This window comes from Cylas formicarius, unplaced genomic scaffold (genome assembly GCF_029955315.1).
Source record: "Cylas formicarius isolate icCylForm1 unplaced genomic scaffold, icCylForm1.1 PGA_scaffold_3__17_contigs__length_32017465, whole genome shotgun sequence".
In the NCBI taxonomy this organism is placed as follows: domain Eukaryota; kingdom Metazoa; phylum Arthropoda; class Insecta; order Coleoptera; family Brentidae; genus Cylas; species Cylas formicarius.
The window spans coordinates 10,706,255-10,731,266 of NW_026844326.1; the positions used below are offsets into that span (position 1 = coordinate 10,706,255).

General features: G+C 33.0%; 1 long non-coding RNA gene and 2 other non-coding genes across 3 annotated transcripts; 1 reads left to right on the forward strand and 2 right to left on the reverse strand.

Moving 5' to 3' along the window:
• The first annotated feature begins 412 nt into the window (after positions 1-412).
• LOC132699621 (uncharacterized) lies at positions 413-20,252 on the forward strand. The gene is made up of 3 exons (XR_009618526.1): positions 413-573; positions 625-913; positions 19,687-20,252. It is a non-coding gene; the product is annotated as an uncharacterized LOC132699621 (long non-coding RNA).
• On the reverse strand, positions 19,685-19,756 carry Trnaq-uug (transfer RNA glutamine (anticodon UUG)). The gene has a single exon. It is a non-coding gene; the product is annotated as a tRNA-Gln (tRNA).
• A 526-nt stretch (positions 20,253-20,778) lies between the features above and the next one.
• Trnaq-cug (transfer RNA glutamine (anticodon CUG)) lies at positions 20,779-20,850 on the reverse strand. The gene has a single exon. It is a non-coding gene; the product is annotated as a tRNA-Gln (tRNA).
• Between the last annotated feature and the right edge of the window lie 4,162 nt (positions 20,851-25,012).

Genomic DNA, 25,012 nt, shown 5'->3' on the forward strand with positions numbered 1-25,012 from the left:
ACACTCCAAATCATGTACTCCTCTCATCAAGTTCAGCGCTCACATAGAGTCCGCTATTTTGTGGAAGGACATGTCGTCCAAATTCAACTTTTAGCATATCAGCTTCTGATTTGGAGCAACTGAATCTTCCCACTACCATCTTCCATCTTGTTTGGGAGACAATTGCTTTTTGTAAGCTAAGCAGTTTTTGATGTGATCGTTTCGTCAGTAATTTATCTGGTCTGCTATTTTATCTCGCACTAGACTAGAGACGACTGGTCTTTAGCTCGTCGATTTCGGTTTCGATAATTCCTTAAGGGTCCGCTACTGTTTATCCCAATAACTTTGCCGTCGTCGTCGCCACCGGAAGTACAGGTTAGCACGAACACCCGCACATAAAGGCTACTTCCGCTATAGGTAATGAACTGAGAGAGTGATGGGTGTCTGTCAAGGGCCCCGTTCTTTGTTTGCGTGGTGCTGGAGTTGCGATTTTTTCTCCATTTTCGTTTGAGTTTGTTGTGGCACCTCATTTGCACGCGACGTCCTGCAAAAGACTTAAAAATGTGCACAAGAGTTAATCGAGATCTATACAGGGTATCAGCGACAACGAAACAGAGAAATTGAAAGTTAATTTTTCGGTTTTAGCTAGATGTAGTCCACTATCTTCAGTCCACTTTACCTAACATATAGCTTCGTTCGTTGGTCGTAGGTTTAGGAAAGTATATTGAGGTATAGCACATATAGAGATATAGCAGAAGTATGAGAGATGAAAAACGAGGTATATGGAAGTGTAAGAAATATATAAGTAGTTATAAAAGAGGTATAGAGGTATGCGTAGGTATGGAGGATGTATAATGCAAGTATAAGGAAAGGCATATGAAAACATATGTATGCACAACAGAGAAATGTGGAGGTATAGAGGAGGTATATGAAGGTATGTATAGAGAGAAGGTACAGGAGAGCTATTTCCATGTATTATGGAATATATTTATCAAACATAAGGAGCGACCGAATACTTACCGAAGTTTTAAATTAACGTGTTTGAAATTTTTTTCGGATCTTATGGGACAAGCTATACAGGGTTTTCATTTAAGTGTGCAACATATGGTAAATTGATGTGTGCCGTTTTTGAATAACTGTTTAAACTACAAATATTGTATTTTGTACATTATCATTATTGATACTTTGCCGTGCTAGGAAACCTTGTTTCGATATTTTATATTTGTGTCTAATATCGTTTGCAACACACATGAAGTTTGCGATTGCCTAAAGTATAAAATATCTAAAAAGTTTATTTGTCAATGAATTTGAACAAATTGTGCCAGATATTTATTCTATGTAACTATTTTTTTAAAATAAACGTTCTCCTATACAATTTTCAAATTGTATAACGAACTTAGTATTCCATTTGATTGTCGAAAAGACACCAAATTTTAACAAGTTGCACAAACTTAAGTGACCACACTAAATTTAGTGTCAACTCTGTTTTGATGTGGCAGGAATTTAGCCATTGATTAAAATAAATGGTGTTTCACTAGTTCCCCAAAAAAGGAATTAAAAAACAAAACCGCCTACAAAGGAAAGCTAATGGTGTCCGTAAAACCTGTCCCGAATAGTCCTATCTCCAGCACCACGCAGTGTGGACACATTTTCGTAAACGAAAGCACTCAATATCCGTTTGCAATTTCCTCTTTAAATTCCTGCCAAGCAAGCGTTTATCCCGTACAGCTGAGCCCCGGTCGGCGACAAATGACGAACCGAAAAAACAAATCACAACACAAAATGACTGTAAATCCCTTGCAAATCGACGACGTGTAAAAAAATACCTCCCTTTTTGAAAGCGGTTAAAATATAGCTTTTATTAGGAAATACCCAGCGCTCTGAGAGAATCTAGAACATATTCGCTTTATAAACTTGTTTTGGTTCTGTAAATTTTATTTTATAAATCGAATTTAGATTGTTTAATAACGGTGTTACACTTAGGGAAATATAAACGTCTACTGCAATTTAATTAAATAATAAAAAAAGCAGAATACTGTTTCGAACTCTTCGCATTACAAAAATTCACATAATACACTTATTTATTATTCTTTTTCAATAGAAGCGTCTGCTTCATATTTATGCTTTATTGCTTAATTTTCATTTGCTGCTACAGTGTCATTATCTCTTATTCAGTGAAATTCAGCTCCCATTGTCTGTTTGCCAGTTAGATCTCTATCTGCTCTCTTTAGGAGTTTGTCAGTCAAATTTTAAATAATTACTTTAAACTTGTTAATGAATTATTAATGAATTTCATCCCAAAGTTTAGGTTCCTGCAAAAAACAAATATTAAATTGTGGGTAATTTTATCAAACACAAATTTTATTTATAGAACGGTATTACTAAAAATTATTAAAAATTAATTGCAATTCATTACTTTTATAATATAATATCAGATTTTCAGTAAATACATTTTATAATTAGGTAATTTTATATTGCCGTTGAAAGTATTCATGGATTGGAAAGTACAAAGAAATTTATAATGTTTTAAAATATAAGATTTACTATAAAAAAATTTGTTGAACCAGCTGTTTTTCAACCAAAAGAGAAGCATTTTTGAAGTAATGTTGGCTCCATTTTTAATACAATTTTAAGGTTTTATTTTTTACATTTGTCTCACGTTTCCATGTATCATCACTTTGTTGCTTGGGATCTCTCAATAATTTTTTCTACTCCCTCCCCTAAAAGACTCAATTATTCACGCATCAATGGTTCGGAAATTGTCTCTTTAACTTCAGTTACGGGTTTTAGCTATGGTATTTTGACATTTGTCAGTTCTGACTGTTACTGTTACGTCATAGGAAAAGAATAGAATGCAACGTTGATAAAACTGTAAGTGGCGTTTATCGTACTAGTTGTATAATATACTATTTTAGATAGGATTATGAGAAAATATTAACTTTTAGAGTACATAGTTCTTGTTTTAGTGATATGATGAACTTGTTTTGTAAGTTTGAGATTGTGTGTGGTTCTAAAATTGTTTTTTTTTTTATTTTAAATGTATTTGTAGACACTAATTATTCTGAGGAAGGTCATGAATGACGGAAACGTCAATAAACTGGCAACTTTTTGAGCACTTTTGTTATACACAGACCTAAAAAATCAATACGACAGGTGTACAGCTTGTATTCCATAGCTAAGTTTTGGTTAGTATTTTCCGGTATATTTATATAGAATAGAAGGAAATGTAAATGAAAAGGTTTTATGTACCGGCAGTCTTTTAATTTTTCATTGGGGAGATCTGATAGACATGACGCAAAAAAGTTTCCATAAACGTCCGAGCATCGTCAATTGTAGATTTTTTCCCAGCACCCGTTTCCCTATTTTCGAACGTGTGGACCAAACACGTTTTTTGTTTTTGGTTTTACTTTTTTGGTTCGTGGTCGTTATCGATGTTTTTAGTGGAATTGCATGTTCGCTTAATAATGAATGCGCTCGCCAGCACTGGATATTTCAGACAACTTTTAGTGTGATTTTCTGTTATTTTAGTTTAATTCGGACGTTCGTTCTGACAGCGCGCGTTGTTTAATATTCATGGGTATTATTTTAGTTTTAGTGAAACTGCCGTTGACATCGTTGTCATATACGCGAATTAACTAATGCGATAGTTGAGTTCCGGTGTTGGCGATCGTAGAGGTGTGTCAAATACTTTACACCCATTAAATATAAATGGAAAATTGTACAGCTTATTCTGTGTATTAAATCCTCTTTAATAATAAAAATGTGTTTCGCATGTCATTCTTGTGGCATGTATTGATAATTTGATTTAATATCTCCGTTGTAGTTTTACCCGCCTTCATCGTTCTTCGATCTTCTTTACTGCCCTCTGTTGTCATCAGCTTTATCTAACGTGTCAAGGGTAAAACTTAAGGTGTAATGAGGGTTTTATAGCGAAAATAACAACTAAGAAATTATAGTACTGCTTCATGCAAGCCAAGCCAGTAAAATTGATAATATGTGATGACAGTATTTCCACATGCTCCTTGGCAATTTATTTCCTTCGCCTTTCCTGAAAACTGCGTCTTTTATTAAATCTATAGCAAAAGGCCAAAACCGCGTCATCTTAACGTGAATCAAAGTATCCATTATACGGAGAAAATTCCTGCAACAGTCTTCTTCGGCCGTCATGTGCTATGCCGCCCGTTGGCGATCATTTTTCTTTTTCTATAGCTATAAGATGACTAGGGTGCTCTCCTCAGCTCTTTGAAATATGGTTGCAGCGTCACTTATACCACTCCAGTTTCGTATGTTGCGAAGCCATGTTGTGTTCGCCCCAGTCCCCGTCGACCCGTTTTCCGCTGCAATATCAACCTGGGTAAAGAGCATTGAAGCCCCCTTAAAAGATGTGGCTGAAGTTAGATTTGGATTTGGATTTGCAAATATTACAGTGGACCAGTTCGTTATTTATCTTAATTAAAAGAACTTATTCTTGTGGACATGCTGAGTAAGTAAGCACGGCAATATTGTAAGGGAACTCCCAAAAACCATATCCAATGTTGCTATACAGAAAATAACCCACTTTTCCGCCCGCATCACCCCAAAAAATAATGTAATTACTATTTTGCAATCTCCAAAAAAATGAGAAGTCCCAGATATGGTATTAGACCATTAAAGAGTAACTTAGAAGAGCTTCCCAATGATGTTTTACTCAACAACCTTGAAACCGTCAGGAAGATATAATCTCAGCAGACTGCTGAGATTATATCTGTAGTATCTCCATCATTAGTTTGTATTTCACTTTATCAAAGGCCCTCTAATAGTCAATAAAGCAGATAAAAAATCTTGCCTTTAATCACAACATTTTTGCACAAGTAATTTCACGGAGATGAAAGTTTCCCTCGTGCCACTCATCTCTTCACACTTTCTGTATATTCTAAAATGAATGACTTATGAGTCTCCGCAGTTTTAGAATTTGTTTTCGAATGGAGATAAACGTGGACTTTAGCCAGTCCTGTGGGATTTGTCCAAAATCATATATCACTTTAAAGAGATGTGTGAGCTTCATAATATCCCCCCTCTTCAAACACTCTATTGAGTATCTGTCTTCAGATTCAAGGATTTTTGGACCTTCTATATTTCTACAATCGTTTGCGAGTTGATAGGAATGTTGATCCAAAATCAGTGCCTCCGCGTAATTTTTCCAGGTGTCCTTCAGTTCGTTTATATCTAGAAACAGTTTCCGTTTGCTGTTTTTTATTGACGTTAATGCATTTCTTTTATTTGTTCCAGTTATTTCTTTTATCTTGTCTGTCTATTTCAATTTTCAGGTTTTCCTGTACTTAGTGCCTGAATATCATATTTTTGAGGTCCTCGCTTTTTTGATAGCGTCTTACCTCTAAAACAGAATTTTGCAATGAGATGATTATGAATCGATGTCTGCTCCCGGGAAGGTCGCAAAATATAGTCAATTTGATCCCGTACAATGTTTCCTTGTTCGTTCTGTGGAGACCTCAAAGTGTAGAATTCTCCGGCGTGTGGTTTATAAAATGTATTCTTAATAACCAGATCTTCCTCAAAGGCAGAACTAGATTAGCATTTCACCACGTTCGTTCCTATTGTCCCCACCCCCTGCTTACAATACTTCCACTTCCGAGCTTTGAGTAGAAATCACCCAATATCATATTGATATCTTCGGGTTTCAGAGTGCAGAATCTCCCGAATTTGTTCTTAAAATTCAAGTTTTTCCGTCTCTTCTTTGCCCGCTGTAGGTGCGTATATTTGATGTTCATTGGTCTAGAATAATTCAATAACAAACAAAATTCAATAGATGGGTATAATTCGGTCCGAGTAAGCTACAAAATACGTATTTAGCCATCTCTCTGGGTTGTGGTTTCCAGAGTAGTAGAATATTGTGTCGCTTTTTTCACATGTTCCACTATTAGGCCATCTTCTTTCAGCCATGCCAAAAATATCAATATTCATTCTTTTCATCTCCTGAATTGTATTATCTAGTTTCCTTGCTGCAAAGAGACTTCGAGAGTTTCAAGTCCTAATTCGCTTTGAGGTTTTCACCATTGGATTCTTAGCACCCTCTAATGACGGAGGGTCATTGAGTTCCTTGCAATGATTAAAAAGAGTGTAGACAGAATGATGTCCTGGGGAAAATGGTTTGCTTGTTTGTAGTTGTCGTAGGTTGCTGTTAATTTCGACGTCAGGATGTTGATATTTCCCTCATCCTCGGTCTAAGGTTATACCGCCTGTATTCGGTCGTCAGAGTCTCTTCTGTGGGCCAGCGTGAAGGTGAGGTTGAAATTTGAATAGGAGAGGCTATTTGAGACTCATCACTGTCACATTACTACCCATCACTTGATTTGAATATTTTTTTCTTTATATGACTGTACCCTAATATGTCTAAACAATTTTCCCAGAATCAGATAATGGGATATGAAAAATCGACTAAAGAATATTCTCTGATTACATCTGATATATAATTATATATATAATTTGTTATATGAGTATGTAAAATATATATGACACAGATGGAAAATATCAATTCTATACCAATAATTACCAGCACACCACAAGAAGCGAGGTAACCGAATCTTATTGGTAGTTGAGAACATCACGCAATGTTAAGCGGATTGGTCGTGAAACCTGCGTTTATTTTATATTTTAATATTTACGTATTATACACAAGAGATAGTTTAGAATATTCCAGCAACGTTCTAAATGAATTGTAGTTTGTAGAATGTTAATAGAATATTTCATAAGTATATATTCCTGCTGCGCTTGCAGTAGCCTCTTCAAATAACAGTTAAGTTATGAGTAAAACACTATTTTTGGTTGATACTTCCTGGTGAATTCCTTGTTTCTGATATAAATCCACCCCACTATTTTAAGAAACTGAAATCGCTAAAGATAATTGCTTAAATACATATTTCTTGACTCTGCAATTAATTTCCGAAAACTTAACTTAACAGCAACTAAGAAAATTGTTTCATATTACTTTCCCTATGGAGATCTAGGTGAATACCAACATTACCATATGCGACAAGTAAGCATAGAAGGTAGAAAAGTTATAATAGATGTAGTTTCAATGATAAATGAAAATAAATAAGAACTAAAAGTTGAGATTTTCACGAAATTATATATTTTTACATGACAATTGTTTCCGTGTCTTTATCAAATGACATTTGATAAGGAGACGGTGTTGTCTGAATCTGAATTTTTAGTTCTTATGTATTTTGATAAATGGATTTTCATCAAGTAAAAGCCACCTCAGTTCAATTAGTGATAAATGAGTATATTGTTCTTTATCACTCCCATTGTGCGTCTCCATTCCTTAATAGTCCTTAACACTTCAATTTGTCGCATTATCTCTTCCGTTCTAGTGAATTATTAGCAAGAAATCAAAGCAAGATTGCCAGTTAACTAGCCTCCCAATGGCAGCTTTCATGCCCTCTAAAGTTTTTCGAAGACCTACATAAAAAATTGCATTGAAAAATATTAAATATTACCTGATTTTTTTATTTGCAATTGTGCAATTGTTCGTTGTTAAAGTTCCTTCAACTCTAAACATAACAAATAATGACTGTCACCACTAATGGCAAAGAGCAAACGATTTTAAAATCCTAATGTGTCGGCACTATTAAATTAAAAAAAAAAACAGGGATATACTGCTAAAGTCTTGTCTTCCGTTTATGCTAGGGCAGGCAAGTAATCAACATTTATAACGTGCTGGACTATATCCAGGTCAAGAATGAATAATGTGGACTGGACCAATAAACAGACGCGAATGCTGACCGGGAGCGAGCTACACTTTTGTAGTCCCTACTGGCACTGGGTTTACAGGAAACACATGAACAAACCCTGTTAAATAGACTTCACAAAAAAGGTAAGAAAAGCGAATGGTTGGCAACTATAGCAAATAGCTGAATAAAAACGTTAGAAGGAAATATAGCGAATGAAAATCGAAACTAAATCGGGAAACTTCAAGAAAAAAATGACATATCTAATATAAATAAAAAGACAAAGGAAAAGGCTAAAAGATTTCAGAAACCTCAAGCAACCGTCTTAAGCGGCAGTGACAATAAAATGGTTGCTCATGAACCAATATGGACTAATGAAGATGGGGCAGCATCAGACTTGTAGTACTCAGCAGGTTCATTATAGAAAGATTCGTCGCAAAAGATCTGCTGGGAAGAGCTAAGGTGTTGGCGTTGCTATAGTTACTCATCAGTAGAAAGACATATTTACTCTCTCGGACATGAGTGATTCAGTGCAAGCAATGTATTATAACATTGATATAACAACTTACTTGGTGTTATTTTGTGCTTCATCGATATGGAACATGATAAAAACAGCATGATTTTCTAGAGTTTAAAATATAAAACTAATTAATTCATAATAATTAATTCGAAAAGAGGCTTTCCTTAAATGAGCTGTGTTCAAACGGTGTTTTCCTTACTCACAAAAAACACCGATTAATTCAAAAAAAGGACCAGGCAAAAAAAATTAACGTTTCAAAAAGTTTCAAATCGGACAAAATTTATGGTCCGAAACAAAAGAGCTCCAATCGGCCGCAACCGGTACCGAAACTCCATCGCCATCACTTTTAATTAACACTGCAGAAAAGTTTAAATATGCAATGAGTATAAATCTTTGTGTTCCGGCCATTGCGAGGGATTTAGTGTGGAACGCATGATAAAACTGTACCTAACCCGAGTTTTACACGCTAATGAGGGCAGCCTGGCCAGTTACCCACCGCAGGGGTGATACACCCCCTACAAAGAGAGCACCGACGCCAATACAATGCCCCTTTCCCCTTCGCCGACGCCCTTTGTCGCCCCCGTTCCCGGTCAGTGGCGTGTGTGGCGCTTTGATTCATTTGTGTTGACTTTTTTGCGTGGAAAACATGCAAAGGGAGGTGAAATTTTGTTTAATCATGTGCGCTTATATGAAGCGACAACGTTGCTTAAAAATGATCGGTATCCAGCCTGGCGTGCGAAAAATTTAACATTTACATTTTAAGTTCGAAATTTTGGGGTGGACAATGATTTATAGAAAAAATAAGGTTTACAGTAAATATTTTTTTTATTGATAGCCTTATGAAAATAAACTATACCTAATAATAATATATCTGGATAGACACACCACCAGCGTTAATTCCGTTTTATATTGTGGACGACCTTGTGCTATTAGCTTAAAGCGAAGATAACATACAGAGAGGCGTACATGTGCTTCAATGTCCAATGGGAAAACATAGACAATGGCCTTCATAGGAACATATAGAATAAGGTCAAAAATAGTTATTAATGACCCAATTCAAATTTTAAAAAACAATTGCGGTACCAACCCTCTCATATGTAGCAGCGAAATCCCGACGACAAGAAAGTCGTATTCAGGCACAAGAAATGAAATTTCTGAGAAGATACACGAGAAGAGACAGGATTTAGAATGTTTACAACATCAACGACAAAATAAAAGAATATAGAAGATGTTGGAGGGAACACCTAAACAAGATGGATGATAATAGATTGCCAAGACAAGAAGAAGCGTAGCGTAAAAACTTAAATAAGAAATAAGAATAATATGAAAATAGAATAAATGGGATCTTATTGGAACTCCTAATGTTGAGAATAATAATTTTCTTATTCTTAAAGAGCCCGGCATTACTAGTCCGATTCTCAATAACAAGTTCAGGAAAACTAGCCGTTTTCTAGAACGAACTTTGCCAACAACTGCCGTAAAGTAACTACAATTCTATTTTTTAAGCACTAAGGGACTGGACAGTCTTGATAAGTACAATATTACACGTATGCCTAAGACTACTAAGTTTTACTCACATCTTTAATTGAAAAATGTCTATTTTTCTATTGCATATGGTTGCGAAAATATTATATGTAACACTCAAGATCATCCAGGTATATTTGACCTATTTCACTAACTTCCAGCAACATAAGCTCTTTAATCGGTAGCAACTTTAATAAGATGAGGAATTGAAGAAGCTGATATGGATATAGAAATCATGAGAATAAAAAAAATGAGGCAAATAATATATTTTATAAGACTTTTACATAGGAATGTTTTGAAATTTTATAAAGTATCGTAGAAGGGAATGGGTATCGTGATCACTGTAAACCATTTAAATTAAAAATCACAAATTTTGCTATTTTAGCAATTATTAGAAACTATGGTACAAAAGCTACTAGATATAGAATGAATCAGTCTAGAAAAAACTTTTGTTTAATATTCTCCCCAATCACGTTAAAGATCTCAATTGAATAAAGTTTCAAACTGTGATTAAAGTATGTCTGGAACTTGTATTCCATATTTAAGTATTTAATAATAAATTTGTAAATGTGTGTTGGTTTATATTGTTCATGGTTGTCTATTTTTTTTATATTATGTATGTTATATTTATTTATTGCATCTATATCTCACTAAAATGAAGTTTTTAAAATTTCTATAAACCTTAGATGAAAAGAACGCATGTAAAATGAACAACCGAATAGAAAAGAAGACCTCCTTAGCTTGCGAAATGACAATTTACTTAACTTGAACAATGTAAATAATAATCTCTATCAATAGTTTTGGTTAGTTTTAAAATTCGAACTTTAATTTTGCACTCTAGCTCAGAGCCTATTGAAATGATACTGCAACTAAAAATCAAGTACTCATTTATAACCATTTTGAATTTTAAAAAAGATCTAAGAAAAATACTTTGCAATTCATCGCATTGGTATTATTCTAGTCTATCCGCGCACTGTACTCTATTTTAGAACCTTTGGCAGTTAAACTGGGGAACGTAACAATTTTCAATTAGTATAATTAAAAAGGGTCAGCGGCGGTGCTACCAACATCCCGCCGTCGATCTCCAAAATGAATGTAAATGGATGCAAAACTAAAGGGTAACGGAATAAGGAAACAGATCGCAATCGAAGCGTAATGAATGATGATAGGGTGCAAGCCTGCAACATCCGAGAGATGTATGATGCTCCGTTAAGGAAAAGAAAAACGTATGTCAGCACCAATATTACTCCCATAGTTTCGACAAATACTCTATATAGAAAATCGACTATTCTTGGAATTCGTTAAATAAGAAGGCGTATAAGGTGCGATTTTTTTTTAGTTTTTGATGTTGGTGAAGTCGCTACCAATAAGTTTCACTAAGCTATTTAAACTACAGAGAGCTAAAACGAAAGAGGGAAACCGTTTTAATTCAGTTTGTTAAATTTTCCACTAGAAGCGCCCTTTTTTCCAGAGATGTAAACTGCATTGATAAGTGTAAATCAACACATCATTTCAAATAAATTACGGATTAATTTTACGTTGTATATAGTGTATCTGATATAAGGACGGGATGTCGGTCCGTTAAAATATATGTTACCTTTTGTGAAATTACAAATAAAAAGTCGAGCAGATTTAACCACCTAGCTTTAAAGTTTACAACTAAATAAGACTATAATAAGACAAAAACCAGTTACTAAAAGAAATAACCCATCCAAAGAGTAGACTGAAGAAAATGAACTGTTAGCTGCAATCGAGGCCCCTACAAAATTGGTTGGAAACATATTTTAAAGAAATTTTACATAATTGACTTTTCAATTTTTGAATAAACAATAAATATCTGTTAATTCAAAATTGAATAATAAACAATAAAGAATAAATATCCGTTAAGAGCGAATATTCCTTATTCCTCTGTGGTTGTATTTAGTGTTTGGTGTAGAAGCCATATTTTTTTTATTTTCTGTGGTTCTTGTTAATACGTCCATCAATTAGTGTTTTAATTTGAACAATAACGCCAACAAAAAACTTTTTTGAATCTGTGCCATTTTATTTGGTCTATGTTAGTTGATTGTCCAGCCAATTAGTTTTGGTTAGTTTGATGGAATCCATTTTGTGAAAACGTTTTGTTTTTGTCTAAAAGTATTTGTGTCTATTTTTCGTCTAGACAGAAATGAAGAATTGTACAATAATAATAGATCAGCGACAGATTTTGTTAGCCGAAATGAAAGTTTTTGGTAGCCATTCTAACTAGAACCTTAGGGTGGGTTGATCATGTCCAGGCGGTGTGTATGAGCCTAAATTGAATTTAAATACCTGCCTAGAGATATAAATCAATTAAAATTGAATACGCAGAGTTGCGAGAGACCACTAATTATTATGAATATGATAACAGGTTCATTTTACGATTTTCTGAATTTAATATAGGTTTTAAATTATGTTAAATTATGTTTTATTTTATATGTATATAAATTTTATATTTTATGCACTCATGATTTATTTTTATCATTTACCTTGTTTCTTAAATTGTCCAACACATGTACCTGCCATTCATATGGACAATAATAAACTAGAAAGCTAGGTTAAACAATAGAAATTTCCTTTCACTGAGCACATCTTTTATTGTTCCCTCAACAATACTTTAAATTTAAGCTGAAACTTGGTGCCTCTAGCGGTAATTTTAAAAACCTTAATTTTGATACGAATTTTAGGTCCGCATTGGGTTCTAACGAACTGTCGCCGGCTGATTCAGTCTCGTAGTCCTTGGAAGGAGGCGGATGTGGCGATATGTCAGCTTTACCAATCGCAATTCATATTCCCCTAGGTGTCAGGGCTACCGCTTTAGCCGCTTTCATTAAAACACTGTCCAAGCTGCAATTAGTTTCACGAACTACAAATTGCGTTATTCGTCTTTGCCTACGTTCCCCGGCGTAGTTAAATCACTTACAATGGGATGGATTTTCCACAGGTTTAAAACTTTGACTAAATTCGGTGAAATTCCGCCGGATTATTTATAGTGTATTTGGCATTCCTTCTATCTTCGTTTTGTCGATATTTCGTTTTGAATCGGCATTCAAATTCGAGATGTTTAGGAAAAGGATTTTTTTTGAAATATTTATTAAAAAAAACACGTGTCACTGAAAAAAGTGACAAATTGCTTACTATTACTTGTGGGATTGAGAAAACGCCATTGAATATATACAAAATAGAAAAAAGTTCATAAAATAATAATAATAAGAAGAAGAAAATGAAGAATAAAACTTCTTTCTTTTAATTGACTTTTACAAAAATGAAACTACATATTGAATAACCTTAACAACAACCATTAATCCATATAATTAACCAAAATATTAGTCAATTAGTTTATGTCTTACTAACATTTCCTTGATAGCTTTCTTTAAGTTTTGATTGTGTTGTTTTGATTTCACTGAATTTGGTAGATGTCTGTGATTAAGTAGCATCGTATTCTGGGTTCTAATGTTATAATTATATATATATATATATATATATATATATATATATATATATATATATATATATATATATATATATATATATATATATATATATTTCTGCTTTTGGTTAGTTTTGGTTAGTACATATTACGGGTAAACTCATTTTTGTTTAAATAGGTATAGAATGCATACACAATAATTACTTGTATTTACTGAAAAGCTTCCTTCGAAAAAGTCCTTGTTCATGAAAAAGCATGAAAATTAGTACAATCGAAATTCCTTAAGGCTTTTGTTCCGATATACCTACCGATTATTGTATATGAGGGTCCCAGTCTATTGTTTTGTTTGTATTTCCTATATACTTAGCATTTGTCTCATTTGGCTTTATATAATCGGGAAGAAGTCAGTTTTTTTCGAAATCACATTATTTTCGTGTTACTGCTATTAGTTGTTTTGGTTAAACTATCAATTTGATCCGTCAAATGCCTTTTTGGTTTTATTTATTACCTTATGTTTTCTCCATCATTATTTTAATAAAAAAAACTAAAATATCTGTAGCCCGTATCTAGAGAACTAAGTCATTGTTGCCCAAGGTAGCACAACACATTCTTTTTCTAGAAAATCAGTTAATAGTATAATTACCCAACAACTTTGATAAACGCCATGTCTAAGAGGTTTATAAACGCGTTGTATGCCATACTTTTCCTATGACCACGAGTAACTAAAGAAGTCTTTGGATGGTATACTTTTTCTATGAGCAGTTTTTGGATATATTTTTGGTAAACAGCACGAATATGCACAAGATCGTTCCCACACCCGTGACCAAAGTATCGAAAATATTCGAGTGAATTTGAACAACCTTATTTTTTAATTTAACTTGATAAATCGATAATAACAATGCATTCTTACAATAATGGTTAGAATCGCTTGTCAGTCGTTTACTGTTAGAGATAGCGGCCTAGTATTTTTTTAGTAGGATATAATTAACATGTTTTAACAAATCGAGATCCCTCAACTTGGAAATATTAAAAGGGCCACCCTCATTAACCTAAAGTAAATAATTTAAAAGCGAGAATTATAAAGTGACTCGGACGTTGATGAATAACTTTTTACTTATGCCTGCGCCATCTGCCACATAAAAGTTTAAAACCCTGCTAGCGAGTGTGCGTCGTATAATTACACCTTCCAATTAAAAGGTAATAAAAGACGGACTTGGATCTTTACACAAGGACGTGCTCGGTCTCTATAGCAACCCTTTAAGCCATATGCCATTGCTTGACGTTTTAATGTTGCCGGATTTTCAGGTCGTCAAACACCGGTCTAAATGTTGCGGTGAAACCACCACCGATTTCTGAGATATATTTGACATTTAACATTGGAAAAAATATATATCAGCAACCCCTGAGTTAAGATAATGTATCGAAATTATACATCTATTACATCTAAACGTTAAGGGATTTTGATGCAGTCTGTTTTTGCGTAATCTCATTTGAGGTCTTCCTTTATTTGTTTTATTTTGCCATGTAATCCTTTTGTCTTTTTGTCCGATGTTATGACCAGCGAATTTCCATTTCATCTTCGCTACCTCCTCTCTAACATCTCTCACTTTCGTTTTATTTAGTATACATTCTTGTTTTTGCTATCTATCAGTTTTACACCTAATAGTTTTCTTTTCATTGGTGTTGTGCATTCGCTACTTTCTTGACATTTAAGTGTTCATTTTTAGGATCCGATGATGAAGACAGCAATACGCACGGTTTGTACACTATGGTTTTTAGGTATTGTGAATATCTTTTATTATTTAGGAAGAAGCTCATGTTTCGAAATGTTGTCCATGTCAATTCGTGTCTTGTTGTTTGGTTATTTCTTTGTTAAGTTTAACAGCGATGGTTACAATTTTAGTTGTATATATATATATATATATATATATATATATATATATATATATATATATATATATATATATATATATATATATATATATATATCGGTTCGATCAGGATCAGAGATATATGGTCACTTGTACAGAATCCCTTTCGGTAACGGGTTTGCTTTCTCCATTGGTTTGGATCGAATTTTCTTGTAATACTTTTGTAAGGAATTAAATTACATTCACGAGTATTATAAGTTGATGATTTTTTGGATCTTCATTACCTTTCGTGTGCGGTTCATAATTCTCTGCTAAATTCAAGTTAATCCTAAATGCGTTAGATCACTAATTCAAAAACTGTCATTTGTGTTGTGTGCTTGTTTTTGAAATATTTATCAAAAATTATTGGAGTTTCCTATTATAGCAGTTTTAAATGAATGAAAGACTAATATGAATTTTGGTGTCCAGAACTATTTTGCAAAACTTCATGATTAGGGTCCTAATATACCTATGGGCAAAATAACTAAACTACAGAGGATCAAAACTAACCAAAAAGAATAACACTATATAGATGTCAAGGATTTAACTGCAACCCCTCACATAACAGCTACAAATTTAAGCTCAGCTGATCTAACTAAATAATCGTTTCCATGAATTGCTACTTCACCTTTGCTCTTCTGTGAATACGCTCACCGATTCCAACATTGATAAGTTTATTATAATTAAACGAAGAAATGGTATTAGAACCATATCACCGCATGAGATAGGACAACCCATTTTCAAATATATAAACTGTGCTTCCATCATTTTTTGTATATATTTTGAAAAAATATTTTTGTTGTTTTCATTCTTTATTTTAAACTTTCTTTTTTTATTTTTGCTCAAATTTTTTAAAAAGTTGATTTACAGATGACAATTATATATTCCTAGTGGCCGCCGTTTTTTACAAATTCATAAAACCAGGAAGCGTTTCTACTTGGCAACACCGCAAACAACTCAAAACCACCCCCACATGCCCATTAAATATAAATTTTCGTGAGAAATTGGTTAGTGGGCAACTTGGTCTGTAATGTCAGTTAATTGTCATGGAAAACGGCGAAACACCCACAATTATTGTTTTCAAATGGGCCGTTCGTAATAAACGGTTCGTTAATTTTAGGGGCTTTTTTGTTTTGTGGTCACGACCAGTTTTGTAATGGGTCGGTATTGCTATTTTTAAAAATATCCATAGGTACATGGATAGCATTTTTAGTATCTCAATCGAAATAGAAGCATTCTTACTTGCTAATTTTATATCACGTTTTGTTTTATCTAGATTTTGAACAAGAATGTCATCTTGCTTTTCGATATAAACAAATCGCTGTAGCTTTTTATCTCACTCAACAGATCTTTCTGTTGCGAATTCAACAACACTTTGAACAATATTTTTTTAAATATAAACAGATGTGACTCTTGACCGGAAAGTCAAAAACGTGAAACGGTTGCATCGGTGAGCTATCCCTTTACGCAACGCCATTTTGGTTTTTGATGTCATAAACAATATAAATTTTTGTTTCTCTGAAGAAATAACTTTCTGAACACAAAAATTTTCCTACAACTCTCTTGTGGTCAAAAAGCTTAAAATTAATTAAAATTTCAAATTAGCAAGCACGTAAGCTTCATTTTTGGGGTGATTTTCTACTATCAACGGTCGAAGTGGCAGAATTGATACTTTAATACTTTTGAATTCAAAACTGAGAGATCAGTTTAGAGGAAAAAAAAACAGGATTCGGGTTACTTAGAAAATGATGACGTCGTATATTTGATATTTAACAGATGTACTTGTTCTGAGTCCTCTCCATATAGACTAACCAAAACTTCCACAGGCTACTGTAATGATATTTATAAATCTTCTGGATTCCTCCTGCATCGGTTGTTGTTGAATCGAATCAACATGACTTTAAAATTTCTGTCTCTATCCCTTCGACCTATTGTCAGCACCACTTGTTCACCAAAATATTTCCTGGAAAAATATCTAGCTTCTTTATTAAAATCCTCTACAGGAAAAACTGATAGTTTTGTACGTAATTCCTTTCACTACATTGAAAAATTAAAAAGCATTACATTAGATACACAACATGTTCTGGTTAGTTTCTAAGTAGAATCCCTCTTACGTTAATTGAAAAATGTTTCTCTGGAACCTATTTGTCTTATAACGGTCAAATTTTTGAACAATCTCCATTATATTCAGTCATCGCGAATATATTTATAGTCTTTGAGCAGAAAGCTCTCGGCACCTTCTATCTAAGACCAAAATTATCTCATGGTCAAAAATCCCTAATAGATTTTCTTAGACATTTAAATTCTATACACTAAATATAACCTCTAAAATAATAATAACCTCCCATTCTTAGATATTCTTATCAATAGAAAATCAGAACATTAGGTCATTGTGTTTACCGAAAACCTACGCACACAGACCAATGTATAGCCCAAAAATCATCTCTTACAAACTCTCTTGTTTACAGAGCCGTAAAACTATCTCACCCCGAGTCACTGAAGCCAGAATTAAAAACCTTACCTCTGCTCTTCTGCCTAATAAATTCCACATTAAAGATATTAAGCGTTCCATCAGAAAATACACTTCACCACAACCTTCCAATAGCAATGAGCCTGAAAGCAATCCCACACTTGCCACTGTTGTCCTTCCTTACATTCAAAACATCTCTCACCACATATCCAAAGTTCTAAAGAAATATAACGTCAAAACCAGATTTACGACTTATCCAACAATCTCTCAACATCTTCGATCCGTCACCAACAAAATTCTATTTGAGTTGCCAGGAGTTTACAGCATTCCATACACATGCGGCAAAAATACCAACTAGGCTCAAAGACCAATGAAAGAGCCTTAAGAGTAAGTCAAATGAACTCATCAGCAGTTGCCGAACACAATCACGAAACCGGACATAAAATTTAATTCGATAATACTAAAATTGTTGCATGTAATCAATTCTTCTGGCAACGAAAAATCCAAGAGTCTATAGAAAATCTATAAGCAAACCTAACAATTTTAACGGCGACTTATGTCTTTACTCGTCACCAATATGGGAATCAGTCATCCCGCGAACAATATATAAGCAGGTACAGAGTAAAATGCGAGCCAGTTTCAGTTAAACTCTGAAGAAGCCAATAGGATGATAGGCGAAACGTTAGCAAGTTTGAATGAACAACAACCGAGCAGGAGGAATCCAGAAGTTTTGTAAATAGCATTCTGGGTCGTTGAAACCTCTTTGAATTTTAAATATAGTAGTTAAGGAAGATTATACTTCTTATACTACATTTTTGGGATGATTAAATCATTGCAATAATTATTCTCGAGGACTTGTCATCGATCTGTTATAGGAAATCCCTAACAAGCAAAAATTTGAAAATATAGGTCAATGTGGGTCTCCTTAATTACAATTAACATTATTATAATTCATATTATCAGTATCTAAACATTAACACTAATTATTAATAGAAGTTACTTATTTTATTATATTAATTGCAACGTCAAAATTCACTTGCAAAGAAAAATATATAAATGAAAATATTTCAAAAATTGTATATGTTTATACAAACCTTGTACAAAGTGACTCTAATTTTTAGTTCTCAATGAAAAAAAAATCACCTATTTTTGAATATGTTTTTGATTGTTTTTTTTTATCAACCACGTAAACGGTAAGGCTTTGGTTAAGACTATATTTTGCATCTGTGTGTTCACATTCACTTATTGATTTTTCCACATTTGTTTACTATTTTTTAAGTTTAAAGTCATGTTTGATGCGGATTTCTTGTTATAGAGTTATAATTTATTAAAAACGATAAATAATTGAATTGAATTCAATTAAACTGAGGAATTGAAATAAAAAATAAAATATATTGATTGTTGCATTTAAAATAAGTAAGCTGACACCTCCTGCATAGCCGCAAATGTCATGAAATTATATTAAACGAATGATATTTACGAACATCAAAAAATTATAAGAAAATTTATGAAATAAAAAAAAAAGTTCCGTTAAATATGTATCTCAATTGTTTTAAATAATATTCTTCAGAATATTTAATGAGAACAAAAAAAAGTGTTTTTAAGTAATGCAAATATTTAACTTTTGACACAGTAGGGATTGTTTTTTTTTTAATAATAACGACGTAAATTCTGAGCGTCAATCATGTTCGCGTGCTTTCCGTAGAGCGAGAGCGAATAATTCCCTTCGCATCAGCCATCGACCCACTGTAACCACGCTTTTAAAAATAAAAAATTATAAAATTTTTAAAAGTGCTTTCTGTGCCATCTGTCCAACAGCAGCCGAAACACTCACACATGTGTACGTCGCGCTTGCTGAAGGTCTCAACCTGGCCGGATTCTTTTTAAAGTTTTTTTCTGGTAGAAGCGAACTCTGCCGACGATTTTCGGAGATTGAAAACACATTTTTTTCGGCCCATTGCTGTTATTTTGTAGGCAAAAAATCATTTTTATTGCAAGACGTTTCCTGTTGAAAATGCCTTTACGTAATTTAAGTTAAATTGTAAAATTTGTCAAGTCCTTGATCGTGGAACGAATTTTAACTAAATAACAAGAGAAAAAAGTTACAGGTTCCACCGAGATTTGAACTCGGATCGCTGGATTCAAAGTCCAGAGTGCTAACCATTACACCATGGAACCAGTTATGCAACAACATTTGGGATATGCTATAAACATCGATCGATTGATTACTTTTAAAATTTTAGTGTTCAAATTTATTTTGAAAAGTATTTTTTAAAAAAAATAATATTTTGTGTCCGTAATTTACTCGCACATCTATTAATCAACAAATGAAAGTATTGTATATTTACTTCAAAGCATAAATGAGAACTAAATATTTAACGGCCATATGGGGAATGTGCATCCAAACAAATTTCAATAAAATGCAATCCTTACAACACAAAATTTTAAAGATATTATATAATTATGATAGGCTAACAATGCAAATATCTTGTATAGAGAATTACTTACGAATGCATAAATTCAAAGAAATACTTCAAATTGAGCAGTGTAAAATTATATGTAATATTATGAATGAACACAAAAAATACATATTTAATAATTACTAATCAGGTTTATAACTATGAAACTAGAATAATAAATGCTATATACCAAATTAATATCAGAACCAACATTTTAACTCACTACTTGTAAATTTTAAATGTCAAAAAGTTACAATATTTTCAATAGACAATAAAAAGAATATTTTTTGACTTTTATTTGTTTTAATTGATGTTAATTTGTTATTAGTTAACCTGTAAAAAATTGTAATTTAATTATATAAGGAAATAAAGTAAAAAAATATATCCAAATTACTAGAGAAACTATTTATTTATTGCTGTTAATACCTATTAAATTGTTAGGAGATACAAATTAATATGTAGCAAAATGGGAAAAATAAACATTATTTTCTAAAGGCGTCATCATTTTATTTAAAATTAAATTAAAAAATAATGATAACAGTAATTAACGTAATTGAATTGCGTCAGATCAATAATCAAAAATTTATTTTTGGATTTGTTTTTCAGATGGTTGTTGGCTATGTGCGTTTTAAATATGTTAACAGTTTTACTACATATTATTACAATTACCTGAAGAGACAAATCCCATTCGAAAAACAACACGAAATGGGCTAGACCTACATTTACTTAAAAAAAAATGCCAGGTCCCACCGAGATTTGAACTCGGATCGCTGGATTCAGAGTCCAGAGTGCTAACCATTACACCATGGAACCGTTGATCTTTAAAGGTTTTCCCGTACGAGACACCGCGCCTTATTAATATTTTAATCGATATCCCTGTTTTGGGCTAAATATTTTATGTTAATCGCGAAACAGTATGAATTACATTATTATTATTGACATGTTGTGAAGCTTGCAGCAATTGCAATTTAAAAAAAAAAAAAACTCAATATCTCCAAGTTTATGTAAAGATTTCAATTTTATTTACAAATTGATTAATATGAATATATTTGAATAAGGTAAGAAACTCGATTTTTACAGAAAACATAAGGGTAAAATCGCGCATGGATATCTAGCACCGTTTTAGAGTTATAGTGTATTTTTTTAAAACGGGCATTTTTTAAAACTCGTTTTTTATGAGAACAACTCTATACACTAAATTAAATGGTGTAAATTACTAACTGATAGCTTAAGTTATCAATGAAAAAACTTCTTTATAAGGGACACATTGTATATTTTTTGATAATTGAAAATAAATTAAAATTACCTTTATTGCACGCTCAATATTTTTGCTTGAATCTCGAAAAGTTTCCAAGTTTTGAACTATGTATTGGACTTTCGAAGGCACTACCATAATACTAGGTAGCTGTCAAATTTTGATTTTGGCTGTAAATACGCCATTGATTAGTTTAATCTGGCAAATAAATTTCGTTATGTAAGGAGGCAATTGTAGAGATAATAACGACTTACGTATCCGAATGTTGGCAGTTATCAATCAAGAACAGAAAAAGAATTAACACAGTTGAAATGGAGATGAATAGAGATTAGAGATCGAAAGAATAGAAACTAGACGATATGGCATGTTAAAGTAATGAGGATAGAAAACACTAGGTGACAAAAAATAGCTCTTAGATATGCACCGGGTAGAAGAAGAAAGGCAGTGGCAATGATAGGCGATAGAAAAGGATGGAAATTGAGAAAATAATATTCTTGGCAATCTGATTGCTGTAGAGGTTGTATTATTATTATTATTATTTAATTGCTCCTAAAAAGCACTATTTCTTGTAAATTATACAGTTGTTGGTCGTAGTACAAATTACTAGCTGTATCTTCGTTCTTCCTGGCTTTCATAGAGTAAACTATAATATCCATTTTCCTTTTTGAAAAAACTAAAAATCACAATTCCGGTACCAGGATCTCTTTATTCCTCTTTATTCAAAGAATGCTAGTTCGAAATTGTTTCAAAATTTCAACTGTGCCATATTTTTGGAAAGATAATTTTAAGGATTTAAAAATATAGACACTGTTGAACTATATAGATTTAGATAATAGTCATTAAATTATGTTTTCACAGAAACACAACTTAATGACTTTCTATAACAAAAAAATAACGATTTTTTAACAACACATATTTTCCAAAATCACTCTATAACTCTCGATATTAATTTGCGGTTTTAACAATTAAGGGAGGGTGGGGCCAATCGGTTCACTTAAGCTTGACTAACTTTAACTAAATTTACCCAAATTTACCCCCATTTATAATGTTATATATAGTAAATATAATCATTTATTAAAAAGTATTTAATAAAAAAAACGTTACTGATTAGAACCTATTTTTCTATGAATTAAAATTTGTTTTATTGGTATTTATAAGATTTTCGAAAGCTTTGGTTTTAGTCTACATCCAAAGAATTATTCAAAAAATAACACTTTCAATAAATTAATTATGATTCGGCTATAATAATATGCAATAGCTTTTTTATAATTTGGTACTACGCAAAGGGCTAGAAATGTACAAATAACCAGAATTAATAATTATAATAACGAGAAAGAAACTTTTGGTTAATTTTTGAGGTGGGCCTCCTTGCTCCACACTCCCCTATATTTTTTATGCTCCCTTTAAAATTGTCCAATATGACCCAACCTGTAGAACGATAAGAAAGAAGATTACCTCATAACTATCAAAGTTCTGTTCTATAAAATCAACTTACCACATTCAGCAACAAAAGGATTTTAATTACACCCCCTAATTCAAAAACCCGAACATCCATAGTTATGTAAATTAAACGAAAGGCGCTCTGAATCTTTTATAGTATAATATCACCGAGAACAAGCTTGTTTTACAAAGACTCCTCTGAACATTCTCTCGGCCCTTTGAACCCTGGGGGGTCCGGCGGGCGTATAAGCAAAGGGGGTGTAGGTTTAGCCGGCCACTGTCCAAAGGGTGAATATATGAAGCAAGGGTTGAAAAGTACACCGTTAACGAAAACGGACCTTGTTAGTGAAATTTCACACAATACCCCGTAATTCAACTTGAAACTGTGAAAACAGACAATAGTCTCGGAGACAAAAGAAAATCAAGCTATAGTGTTACGATTCGTCCGCACACTAAATAAATTCGGAGGAGTAGACAATTTCCAAATGCCTACTTGCTGTAAGCGTTTCAGTTTTCCGTCACAATGGCTTTGTCGAGTTTTGTTTCTCGCCGTCTGCGTAGCCTGTTTACGTTAAGGTGCAGATGATTTTTTCGAGTCGATGACGTACGGGCATTGTACATTGTATAGGAATGTTGATATTTGATATTTTTTAATGAGAAAATCGTAATTGCAATAAACATATTTTTGACGAATTGCGTTAATAGATCCCCAACTACCCAACTAACCGTTTTTGTTTTATAAGGAGAATCCACATCCAAAGATACGTTACATAACATTGCTCTTTGATATGTTACGTGTCATAATAATAATAGTAACTAATGATCTTACGTGGTTTGTACATGTATCAAATACTGCGAAGAAAGCAAACTGCGCGTTATTTTTGTTAAAAAAAGATACTAGTCCTAGCATCGCATGCAGACTTTTTACTACTTACATTCACCCCATCCTGAAATTTGCTTCCCCAGTCTGGAACCCATGGCTATTGCGTGACTGTGATTTTCTGGAAAGAGTGGAATGAGCCATTACGCGCTGGCCACTTCAACTAAGACGTATACCTTAAATACTTAGTCTGCCAACATTAAGTCAATGTTGGCTGCGAAAGGATTTCATTCAAATATATAGGTTTGACCAATTTCCATCTGACGTGCCCTTTGGGGTCTCAAGCAATGGTGAACGCCATTTAAATTAAGAAAGGAACAATTCAGGACTTCACATCATCTGCATTTTATAAGTAATAGGCACGCTTTGTTCCTCATATAACTGGTAAATTTTACGCCGTATTATACTTAATAACTTTCATCTACACTCGAGAAAACGTCAGCATCACTTCTTTTTTTCCTCACTGAAATGGAATTATTCGCAATTGTTTTAATTTTCGTCAATGTGGCCGTTTCTTCCAAAGATGCTTGCTTGCTGGCACCACGTTCAATGCTTCTAAGGCTTCCATCTTCAAAAACCTCAAAAATTCGGAGATGTTAAGAATTTTTCTAATAACAGTTTTAAATCTGACAAAATTGCTATTAGCATTTTTGAATTGTTCGCAAACCCTCAGGTATTGAATTTTTTCGTTCCAGCTTTGGCAGTTTTGGAGCAGCGGCGGCGTGCGTAATTATAAACAGCGGCACGCAACTACCAGATATAGGAAATGATGATGGCTTCCCTCCGCATTGGTCCAAAGATTTAAAAATCTTAATGGTACTTATTTACAAAATTGTTACTGTGTTATTATTACGAAAATGTATTATTAAATATTGTAACAAATCAAAGACACACAACACACAACGACTTAATTTAATTTTACCCCTCCTAAAAAGTAAAGCACCCTCTTTTGGAGAAATTTAAAGCTTAATATTGGTAAAAACCTTACAGTTAAAATTATATCTCGTAAATTTTTTTATGCAAATGAAATGCAGAATATTTTTTTTTGAAGAAATATATCTTGAAGTTTCAGGAATATTGCTTCAAATTCGAAAAGACATGACAATGGTCACCATATAAAAGGACGACATATTCATCAGGCTCGCATTTTTAAAACTTATACTTTTATTTGGCCCTTAAAAAACTTACCTACCTACGTCGATTTTTTGAGTTATCAAAAAGGTAAAACCATCGGAACCACTAGGAGAAACGGGAAACCCAATTAGAAACTATTAGTGCACCAATGTCAAATGTCAAAAATGCCATCATAATTTCACTTCTCAGTTGTTATTGATTTGTTCTTCAAAGTAGTTTTCTATCAATATCTAGATGAAGCTTAGAATTAAACTGATCGTGCCTTA